Below are 10,418 nucleotides of genomic sequence, written 5' to 3'. Positions count from 1 at the left end.
TGCAAAAGCAAGAGGTTTAGATTTATTGGGACACAGGCGCCTGCGGGTGCCCAGCAACCTCAGCCAGAGCTTTGGTGAACTGGCACACCGGGCTTGGGGATACAGAGATTTTTACAGGGTTTAGGACAGGTTTCGCGCGCGGGAGGCAACCGGTTTCTTATTGGTTTCTTTAAATCTAGCATACCCACAGGTTTACATTCCGTTGCTTATCTGTTCCGGTTTATTCATTCATGCCCCAGGATGTGGGTGCTCTGTTCTTCAACCGGTTGTCTGGAAAGCATGCCTGGCGCCTGAACCTGTTTATGGGGTGCCTGGTATCTTGGTTTCATATCTTGGCTTTAGGTAACTGGGCTAACTGGGCTAGGGTCTTTCAAGCTCACTGGTGGCTGGTGCCGGCCAGGAGCACTTGGGTTCTGACTCGGTGTCACCAGCTCCTTCTGGTGTCTGCGTGGAGATCAGAGAGCTGGGAGGGCTCGGTGCCAGGGAGGGAGTGCAATGGGCCGACCTGAGTGGAGGCCCCTGGTCCTGTCCCCACTGGAGCCTTCTCCCACCTTCCTCACAGGCTCCCGGCCTCAGGCTCTCAGCCTCTACTGCATCCCCCATGCGGCCCCTGCTCACAGCCCTCCGTGGCTCCCCAGTGCCTCCTGTGAGGTGATCCGTGGAGAGGGGAAGGTCTGCTCCTTCCCTGTCTTTGGGGACTGTCCTTCTGGACCCTGCCTCCCTGTGCAGGAGCAGGACTCTGAGGTCCTCACCCATTTGCCAGGACTCCGCCCACTGTCCTTCTGCTAGAATTCCTGCCTGCCTTCGGGAGTGGGGGGAGTGGGTTCGGGGGCGCTTACAGGCGGAAACTCACCTTCGGGCTCTCTCATTCTCTCTTGCCCTCCCAGGGTGACTCTGGGGCCTGCGGGTCCAGGCTTACACTCCCCACCCCCAGGCAGCCCAGCCTGGTCCCCTCTCTGCATGTGGCTGCAGCCCACTGGGTCTCCCTCCCACCTCCATCCCCAGCTGGCCAGGTGCAGCCCCAGGGCCCAGCTCTCACTGGGAACTCCGAAGGATCTGGGCAAGCAAATAAGTTGTCCTGCCATGGTTTCTTGGACACTAGCAGAGCACGCCAGCCCCTGGTCAAAGGCCCTTGCACTCGGGGCCTGCAGACAGTGGGAGCTGCCTGTTCTCCGTCTCTCAGGGAAGGGGCTGCCAGGGAAGGGCTGCTGGCCAACCTGCCGAGTGTGTGGCCCACAGGCAGCTCCTATCTTGTTATCCTGAGCACACACAGACCTGGTCTAGAGCAGCGTATTGTATTTGTTGTACTGAACAATAAACACGCCTGCTGTGAGAAGCACATTGCTTGCAAGAGTGCTGGCCCAGCATCCCGGACACAGTCCAGAGGACACTCGTTCGTTATTTCTCTGAAGCCACATAGAATTTCGAGAGACCCATGGGGGTTTCTCTGCCCACATCACTCAGCTCCCACCCCGCCTTCCTTGCAGGACACCCTCACACCGGGCCCTCAAGCTCCGCATGCATGATGAGCCCTCCAGCCTTACCAGGCTCCAGGCCCTTCCCAGTGGTGGCAGGAAGAACGTGGGGACTGGGTCTGCAGGTGCGAGTCCTGCCCCACTGGTGGTGTTGACCTTGGAGGACGTATCCATGCAGCACAGTGTGGGGGGTCATGACCCTTCAATCTTGAAAAGCCCCTCTTTGGTGTATGTGCATTTGATTCTGTGTGTGTTTGTGTGTGTATACACGTGTGCATGCACATACCACCCACGTGCATGGACCATACCCCCATGGGGGAAACCTGACGTGACCTTCGACATCGAGTACTGACTGAGGGCCTGACCTGGCGATGGACGAGTGCTTCCTGTCCCTGTGCCCTGTGTCTCCAGGGTGTGCCTTTCACCGTCAGTGTCCAGCTCTGCTCCTGGAGGTTCCTGGGCTCTGGCCTGGTGGGTCCTATCTGAATGTCTGGTCTCGGGCCTGGGTCTGTGGTTCTGAGTCACCACTCCCTAAGTGGCTGTGTGGATGCAGGCCATTATTAACCTTGATCCTCTTCACCTGGTTCAGTGCATGTGTCTGACCTTTGGCCTTATTGATTTCTACAATGTGAATATAATACATATGTCCCTTAAATAATGAAGCGCCTTTGATTAAAATGACTAATGTTTATGAAGCAGTTATGATATGGCAGGCATTATCACACCCATCCAGATGTGTAAACACACACACACACACACACACACACAGAGTTTCCCATGTAACCCTTGAGAGCCCCCACATAACAGAGGAGGAGATGGAAGCTCACTGTAGTCAACTGAGTTTCTCCAGGACTCAGAGCTGGTATGTGTGAACCCAGGTGGGTGGCCTCTGGGTGTGGCCACTGTACCGCCTCCGTCTCGGGGGCCTGAGGGCACCTTGGCGTCTCTCTCTGTGCACCTTAGTAAGACCTTCCCTTGCATGTCCAGGTCCTGTGTGTGGTGTGTGCCTGGTGACATCAATGTCCCGACCACAGTGGAGGCTGGATGGGGTCTGTGTGTGTGTGTCCAAGTCCTAACTGTCCATCTGCATTCCCTGGTGAACATCCGTGCTGGTTATTGGAAGTGCCACCTGACACCCACCAAACTCACATCCTGCCCCATTCCAACCACAACCTCATCTCCACCGACTCTCAGCTCCTATCCCACTCCCAGCCCCATTCCATCAGCGCTTAGAGCGCTGTCCTTGTCAGAGCCTAAGTGTGCAGGTCCAGTTGTCCATAGCTGACTACGGCCACATATGTGACTTCACATGACACCGAGTTTGCTGAGATGCACAAACTCTGGGACCAAGCCCAGGTTGTACACGCACTGAGTGCCACATGCTTTTTGTATCTGTGACCCAAGGATGGCCTTGAAGCCTGACTCCCAGTGGCCACCTGCTGAGCCCACTAAACCCAGTGTCCTCATCTCCGTCCCCCAGCACAGAGAGCCTCTCACCCTCTGGTCCTTCCCCTTCCTCTGTCTTCCAGGGACCATAGAGCAGGAGATGGGGGGTGGACAGCGAAGAGGGAAACAGTTCCGAGAAAAGACAACAGCCATTATGAAACCCATCAGGGCTTCAAGGGCTGCTGGAGCAGCAGAGGGGAGGCCCAGGAGGGGAGGCAGGCAGAGGGTGGCGAGGAGCTGAGGGGTGAGGACGCCCGTGGAAGGTGAACACGCCCTGGGACCTAGGCTGTGTGTGCTGTTCCCAATCTGGGAGACGTTCTTCCTCCTTTTTTTTTTTTTTTTTTTTTTGAGGCACAGGGATTGAACTCAGAGTGCTTAACCACTGAGCCACGTCCCCAGCCCTTTTTATCTTTTATTTTGGGATGCAGTTCACTTAGTTGTTGAGGGCCTCACTAAGTTGCTGAGGCTGGCTTTGAACTTGTGATCTTCCAGCCTCAGCCTCCCGAGTTCCAGGGGGGGACACTGGGAGGCGATGCTCATGAGGCTGATGGAGTCTCAGGCTGTGGCTGGGTCCCGCAGCTGGATGGGCATGAGGTCGCTGGATCCTGAGGTTCGTTGTACTCTGGGTGCTGCATGGAGCAGTTGGCCTTGATCATCTGGCTGCCTGGTACCTGGTGCAGGCTGGTCCAATGGTGTAGGAGCTGGGGGCCCCAGGGCAGGTCAGTACATGGTAATAACTCCTCACCTCCAACCCCAAACTCACATCCTGCCCCATTCCAACCACAACCTCATCTCCACCGACTCTCAGCTCCTATCCCACTCCCAGCCCCATTCCATCAGCCCTATGCCCAGACTCATTTCCATGCCAACCTTACCCATCAGCACCATCCTAAGCCCCATTCCCACCCTCACTCCTAATTTCACCCCAAATCCCAACAACTAGGGCGAGTGAACGAGGCCCTTGCTTCAGGTCCACACTTAAGGGAGCCTAAACACCCAGCAACCAGAACAAATAATAGTTAAATATAATATTTAAAAATTAAAAATTAATAAAAAATCCATGAAGAACAAATTATGCACATTCTAAGTAAAGACAGCACATGACCCTGCCTGACCCATGTTACTAACCTTATCCTGACCCCAGGTCTGTCAGGTCCTATCTCTATTTAAATATTGGTTCATTGTGGATTTTTGCACTAATGTTTATTCTTTAAAATATTACATTAAAATATTAATCTTGATTAGTGATTTTTTAAAATCTCTAAATTTTGTTATTTTATTTTTAACAAGGACAACGATGTTTATTTATATCAGCAAGTATGATTAGGGATTTTTTTGACTGTGCCCTCAAACTGCAGTCAAGGTAAGTGTTGCTCTGACCTCACTCTATACCCCGGCCCCCAGCTACACGCACACCTCTGCCTAGGTGCGCCCGGACCCCATCCCGGTCCCTGACTTCATCACCCGCCTCCGCCCTTGACGCCAATGAAAGGCTGAAAGGTGCTCAGAAAACGCCCTTCCTACTGCAGCTCCCCCCATTCCTTGAGCACCTGCTTCTCTCAGGTCATCCTCCTCCTAGGCACTTCCGTAATTGGGTCCAGCCCGGGTCTGAACAGTCCCTTAACCCCGCCCTCATCACTGCGGACTCCGCAGCCTCCCGGCTTCTCATTCCCACCCGGCAGTCAGCGCTGGAGCCCGAGCCCCGCCCCTCGAGCCCCGCCCCCTCTAGAGTCCCACCCCTGGCTCCGCCCCTCCGCCCTGCTGCAAGGCTCCACCCTGGGCCAAGCCTGGTGCTCAAGCCTCACTCTGGCCAAGCCCCGCCCCCAAGCCCCGTCCCTCAAGCCCCGCCCCTGGCCGCGGTCTCTGCTCTGCTGAAATCCCTCCCAAACTTTAGGCTAAGCTGATGCCAATGTCGGCCCCAGCCAGCAGTGGCCTCCGGAAGCAGTGCGCCGCGGACAGCACCCATGTGGATGCACCAGGACGCCCCCGCCGTGCAAGTCATTTTTCACAAACAGGGCTGCCTGCCAGGGTGGAGTACAGCGTGCATTCATGGCCACCGACGATGAGTATTTTGCTGGCAATGGACTAAGCACCTGAGAGCCGAATCCGGGATCCTCCAGGAGGAATCGCACCTCCTGCGGGGGCAGGGTCAGGCCCAAATGGAAGGCTTAGGGGGTTAGGGGCGGGTCAGCATTTGGAAGCTGCAGGCTGCATCGGGAGGCTGAAGCACGGATGGGGTCTCTGGGTCTGCTGCTTGGCTGGGCTGGGTGGGGCTCAAGGCAGAGTCTAAGGCCCAGACCCCTGGTCTGACCGCTCTTCTCCTACACCTCCTCCCCTACACCGCCCAGAGTCACAGTTTCAAAACTAGACCAAAGGCCCGCGTCGTTGTGCACACACACTCTCCCTTCCCCAAAAGGGTCCTCGGCCTTTGCAACGTCTCCTGCCTGCAGGGGACAGAGGCTTTCAAGTCTTGCACCCTGACTAGTGGACCCCCACAGAGCTGGACAACCAGCAACCAGAACGTACTCACTGGATGAGGATGTTCTACTCTGCCGGGCCCCCTCTGCACTCCCAGCAAGGCCACATCTAGCAGCATCCACCCTGGAGCAACACAGTGGCAAGACTGTACTTCCCCCTCTCACCCCCTCCCGCCCCTGCCACACACACACACTCAGGGAGGGCACCGGCTGGCTGGCAGTACTGGTTGGAAGGATAATTACGCTAGGATTTTTGAACTCGCCTGTGGGTCTGGCACTCTGGGGATGACATGCCTATATATTATCTCACCTGTCTATTTAGATCACCACTCAGGGGGGTTGTAACATTGTCTCATTCTGAAAGGGGGAAACTGAAGCACAGAGACATTGAGCTGTGTCCCCCTGGCCCATATGTTCTCTCTGCCACCCAGATACTGTGACAGTGTGAATGACATATCCCAGGAACCAGACCTGGAGGGTTTCTACTGGGATCCTCCTGTTTCCACCTGGTGGCAAGGGGGTGTGGTCATTCTGAACCTGTAGCCTCTTCCTCCTACCCTCCCTGGGCAGGAGCCATGGAGGACTTTCTCCACCCTAGGCTCTGGCCCTGACCCTGACACCACAACCCAGGTCAGTATTTCAGCCTCAGTGCTACTGACATTTTTGTGTGTGGCGCTGGGGATGGAACCCAGGGCCTCGGCTTGGCTCACGGGGCAATGCTCCCTGCTGAGCCACACCCCAGCCCACCCCGGCACCCTTGCTCTGGGCACCGCCCTGTGTATTGGAGGATGTTTAGCAGCAGCTCTGGTCTTTGCCCGATAGAGGCCAGTAACACCCTCCACATCAACTGTGACAACCCAAAGCCCCATTCATTGTCCAGTGTTCCCTGGGAGAAGTCAGTGGGAGCCACACCTGCAGCGAGGACAGGCAGGGAGATGGGGAGACGGAGAAGGTGAACTGGCAGAAAGAGATGCAGAAGATGGTGACAGAGACACAAACCAGGGTTGGGAGAGCCAGAGATCCAGCATGGGGACAGTGGAGAAGGAGACACAAGGAGGTCAGGGCTAGTGAATGTCAAAGACACGGAGACACAAATAAAGATGTTTTAGCAGGACTTTCGGACACAACTCTGTGCCCAACACTGGTCTAAGCACTTGACACGCAGTGACTCATTTTAATAGCAACCTTACCTCACAGTTCTACTGTTATCCCCGGTGCACAGAGAGGAAAACAGGGACACAGAGAAACTAAGCAACTTGTCTGAGGTCACACAGCCAGCAAGTGGAGGAGTTGATATTGAAACCCAGACAGTCTAGCACCAGGGACTGTGATCTTAAAACTTCAGTATACACTGAGTCAAAGAAAGGGAGAGAGACATACAGAGAGACAGAAAGAAAGAGGTGGAAACCCAAAGAGAGCATGGGCCACGCACAGACGTGCAACTTGGGGATGGGAGAATACTTGGCTGCTCACCTGGGGGGGTCTCTGCTGCTGGGTCCTGCCCTGAGTTGTGCTGGGTCTGCTCAACCTCCTCAGGGGCCTCTGGGTACTGGGCCGCCTGCCCCGGGCTGGCAGGAACGTTGTGCAGGGAGCAATCTTGCAGGCTCATTCCCTCTGGCTGCCCTGATTCCAGTCAGATCAGGGGCCTGGAGCAGGGGTCCCCTGCCCGCCCCAGGCAGCTCCTCGGGACCTCTCTCTCCATGCTCTGTCTCCTGTGCCCACTTCTCATTGCTACCTCTTATTCTCTCACCAACTTCCCGGTTTTCTCTCTTTTCCTTTGAAAGGATTTTGAGAATATTGAATTAAGATAATTCTGTCCTTTTTTTCTTTTTTTGGTACCAATGAGTGACCTGGGGTGCTTAACCACTGAGCCACATTCATAGCCTTTTTTTGGGGGGGGGGACAGGGTCTTGCTAAGTTACTCAGGGCCTCGCTAAGTTGCTGAGACTGGATTTGAACTGAGCCCCTGGGGTCACAGGCATGTGCCACCATGCCCGGCTGATTTGTGCCTGACTCCCAGCAGGGCTCTCGCCTCTGTCCAGCTGCACCCCTCCCTCTCACAGCCTCTCCCTCCGGCCCCTCTCTGGCTGAGTCTGTCCTTTCTCTCTCAGGGGGTCTCTTGCGGTCCCTCTGCCTGTCCTGAAGTGTGACTGGGGTCTCTCCTGGGGTCAGGGTCTGGAGCTGGGCACACAGAGAAGCCTGGCGTGGAGAGCCGGGTCTGAGGTCTGGAGTCTGCCTTCTGAGGGTCCAGCTCGTGTTCTGGACCCTAGGGACGCAAGTCTGGGTCATGGGGCCTGGGGGTTTGGAGTCAGGCCCGTGGAATGTAGCCGAGGTCAGCAAACCTTTACCGGAAACGTCCCCACAGTCCTTCGGTTCGGCTTTGCGGGCCAGACAGCCCCTGCTACACCCAGCCATTTCTGCTGTGTCAGCGCGGAAACAGCCACAGCAACACGCAAACCAGCGCATGTGACCGTCTCAGGTGGTGTTTACAGCAACGGGGGCAGCTGGGTGTGGCCTGCAAGGGGAGCGGGCTTCCCGGGTCCCGCTGGCCCTGGAAGTGGAGTCCAGGAATGGGGTCTGGGCTGCAGAGTCCACGGACGTCTGGAGCCGGGAGCTTGGGTCAAAGGTGCCATCTCAGGGAATATGGAGCCCAAAGTCAGAGTCTGAATTTGCAGCTCGGGTCTTGACGTTGCAGATGAGGTGCTTTGTAGGCGGTCGCCTTGGCGAGTGTCTCTTGGAGGCGCTGTCTGGGTGGCCATGAGGTCTGGACTGCTGTGGCTCGTGCTTCCTCCTCTAGGGGTTTGTGTGCATGGCCACATTAGGAGGAGGTGGAGCCAGTAACAGGGGGAGCTGAGTGAGGGGGACCGAGGTCCTGCCCAAGGGAGGGTTGAAGGTCGTTCTAAGGGGCCCCCACTGAGTTCTTTTCAAACAACCCTTCCTGCACTCGGCCACCCGCGTCCCCATGCCACCCCTCTCTCACACACTCCTGCCACCATCCATCCTCCAGGGGGCCCTCTCCCGCAACAGAGCAGATGGGGCTGCCTGGCTTTGGACTTTCTGCTTCCAAATCTGTGAGCTAAGTAAACCTCTCTCTCTGTCAACAAGATACCCAGCCTCAGCTACTTTGTTATAGCAATGGAAAAAAAAATGGGTTAATACAGGGGCTACGCATCCGGGACACAGAGAGAAAGGCCCTTGCTTCCTGGGGTTGGACAGGTTCACGTCCAACTAATTGAGTCTATCACTGTCCCCTTGGAGATGAGCAGACTCTCCTTTCCTCGGAGCAAAGAACACCACAGGAATCAGGAATCATCATTTTGACATTATAAATGCCCTTGCCAGTCAGAGGAGGCTGGATATGGAGCCACTGGAGGCAAAGTTAGTGACTGAGTTCAAGTCTATTTTGTGAACCCAACGCAAGCAAAATGGCCTGTCTACCCATCCCTGAGGGTCTAGGAAATGTGAGTGTCTAATTTCTTTTTAAGATCATTAAATAGTTCAAAAATTAGAAAAACAAAAGAGTAGGCCTTCTCAAAATCACCAAAATTATTTTCTTTAAATATTTTGTTTATACCCCCAACAGAATTTTCATAATTTTGTAGATTTGGCTTTAATTATCTACTTAAATAATTTAAAATGATAATAGTTTTAAGATTTAAACAAATTAAAATTTATTAAAAACTAAAACTTATTTTTAATTATAAATCTATTATAATTTTAAAAATTCATAATTGTATTATTATAAATTTTAAATATTATTTTTAAATTAATTATACATTCACATGCTTGACTTTTATACAATGGACTTAATTAGTGAAGAAAATCATCGCAAATATTTTTATTAAAGCTGTTAACTGAGCTCAGGAGGCTGAGGCAGGAGGACTACAAGTTCAAAGCCAGCCTCAGCAATTTAGCAAGACCTAAACAACTTAGTGAGACATTGTCTCAAAAATAATAAAAAGGGCTGGAGATGTGGCTCAGTGGTTAATCACCCCTGGGTTCAACCCTCAGTATCAGAACACAAAAAAGCCAAGCAAACCAAACAATAAAAAAAACTGAAAAATCTGTAATGTAGGCAAAATAATTTTTTTCCTCCTCATGTGAGAAATAGAAAGTCTGGTGGTCTGTTTTCAGAATATAGTATTTGACTTTAATAGAAAAGTGACTTGGGATGTGAGAAAGGCGGTTGTCAGCAGAACAGAGGGAAAAGTCACAAGCAGGTATCACGGGAGTGTAAAAATTCACAGCCCCTTGTCAGACAGGAGGACAGACGGGAGCCCCCCACCCTGAGCTAAACTGTGTGTGTGCCAAAAGGCACTCAATCCAAGGGACCTTTCTGCCCCAGGAGACCAAGGTTGCTGGGGACCACGGAAGGTGTATTTCTTTAAATAACCCAACCAAAGACTGTGAAATGTCGGTGACCTTCCAGGAAGACTGTGCGCCAGGGTACTCAGCCAGCGAGGAACCAGAGAGGGATCTTGTGCTCTCTGGGATAAAATGCTGCTTGTAACCAATCTGGGTACAGGCACCTGGTCTCGAGAGATGTCATTAAAGTCAAGCCTGCTTGTTCTGTGAGTCTCTTGGTCCATTTTTCAGGCTGGGACAGGTGAGGGTGTTTCTCACCTGAAGTGCCCAATACCCACCCAATACTCACTCTGTGACCAGATGTGCCATGTCCTTACATCAGCCAAACCTCTGACACCAGCAGAGGGTCCACCAGGAATTCAGTTCAGTTGAGAATTCTGACATGATGGGGAGTCGGGGGAGACCCCACAGCAGGGGGCTCAGTCCTCAGACTTGCCCAACTCCAGATGCCAGCCACAGTCCTAGGTTGTCACCTGCATTTTTTAATTCTTTGAGTTAGGGTCTCCTTGTGTGGCCCAGGCTGACCTCAAGCTCTTGAGTTCCAGCAACACTCCTGCCTCAGCCTCCCAAGTGCAGAGTCCACAGGCACCGCCACCACACCCGGGTTGGTCACCCGCACTTGTTGTAAATCAGCAAACCTGACTCTCCCAGGCTC

General features: G+C 53.7%; 1 long non-coding RNA gene across 1 annotated transcript; it reads right to left on the bottom strand.

Moving 5' to 3' along the window:
• LOC120887894 (uncharacterized) lies at window positions 1-8,202 on the bottom strand. Its single transcript, XR_013430613.1, has 2 exons — window positions 6,872-8,202; window positions 1-3,622 (listed from the first exon to the last, which is right to left on the bottom strand). It is a non-coding gene; the product is annotated as an uncharacterized LOC120887894 (long non-coding RNA).
• Window positions 8,203-10,418: the final 2,216 nt, after the last annotated feature.

This window comes from Ictidomys tridecemlineatus, chromosome 15 (genome assembly GCF_052094955.1).
Source record: "Ictidomys tridecemlineatus isolate mIctTri1 chromosome 15, mIctTri1.hap1, whole genome shotgun sequence".
NCBI classification, from domain to species: domain Eukaryota; kingdom Metazoa; phylum Chordata; class Mammalia; order Rodentia; family Sciuridae; genus Ictidomys; species Ictidomys tridecemlineatus.
The sequence above is the reverse complement of the archived record's forward strand: the minus strand, read 5'-3'. Positions and strand labels throughout refer to the sequence as shown.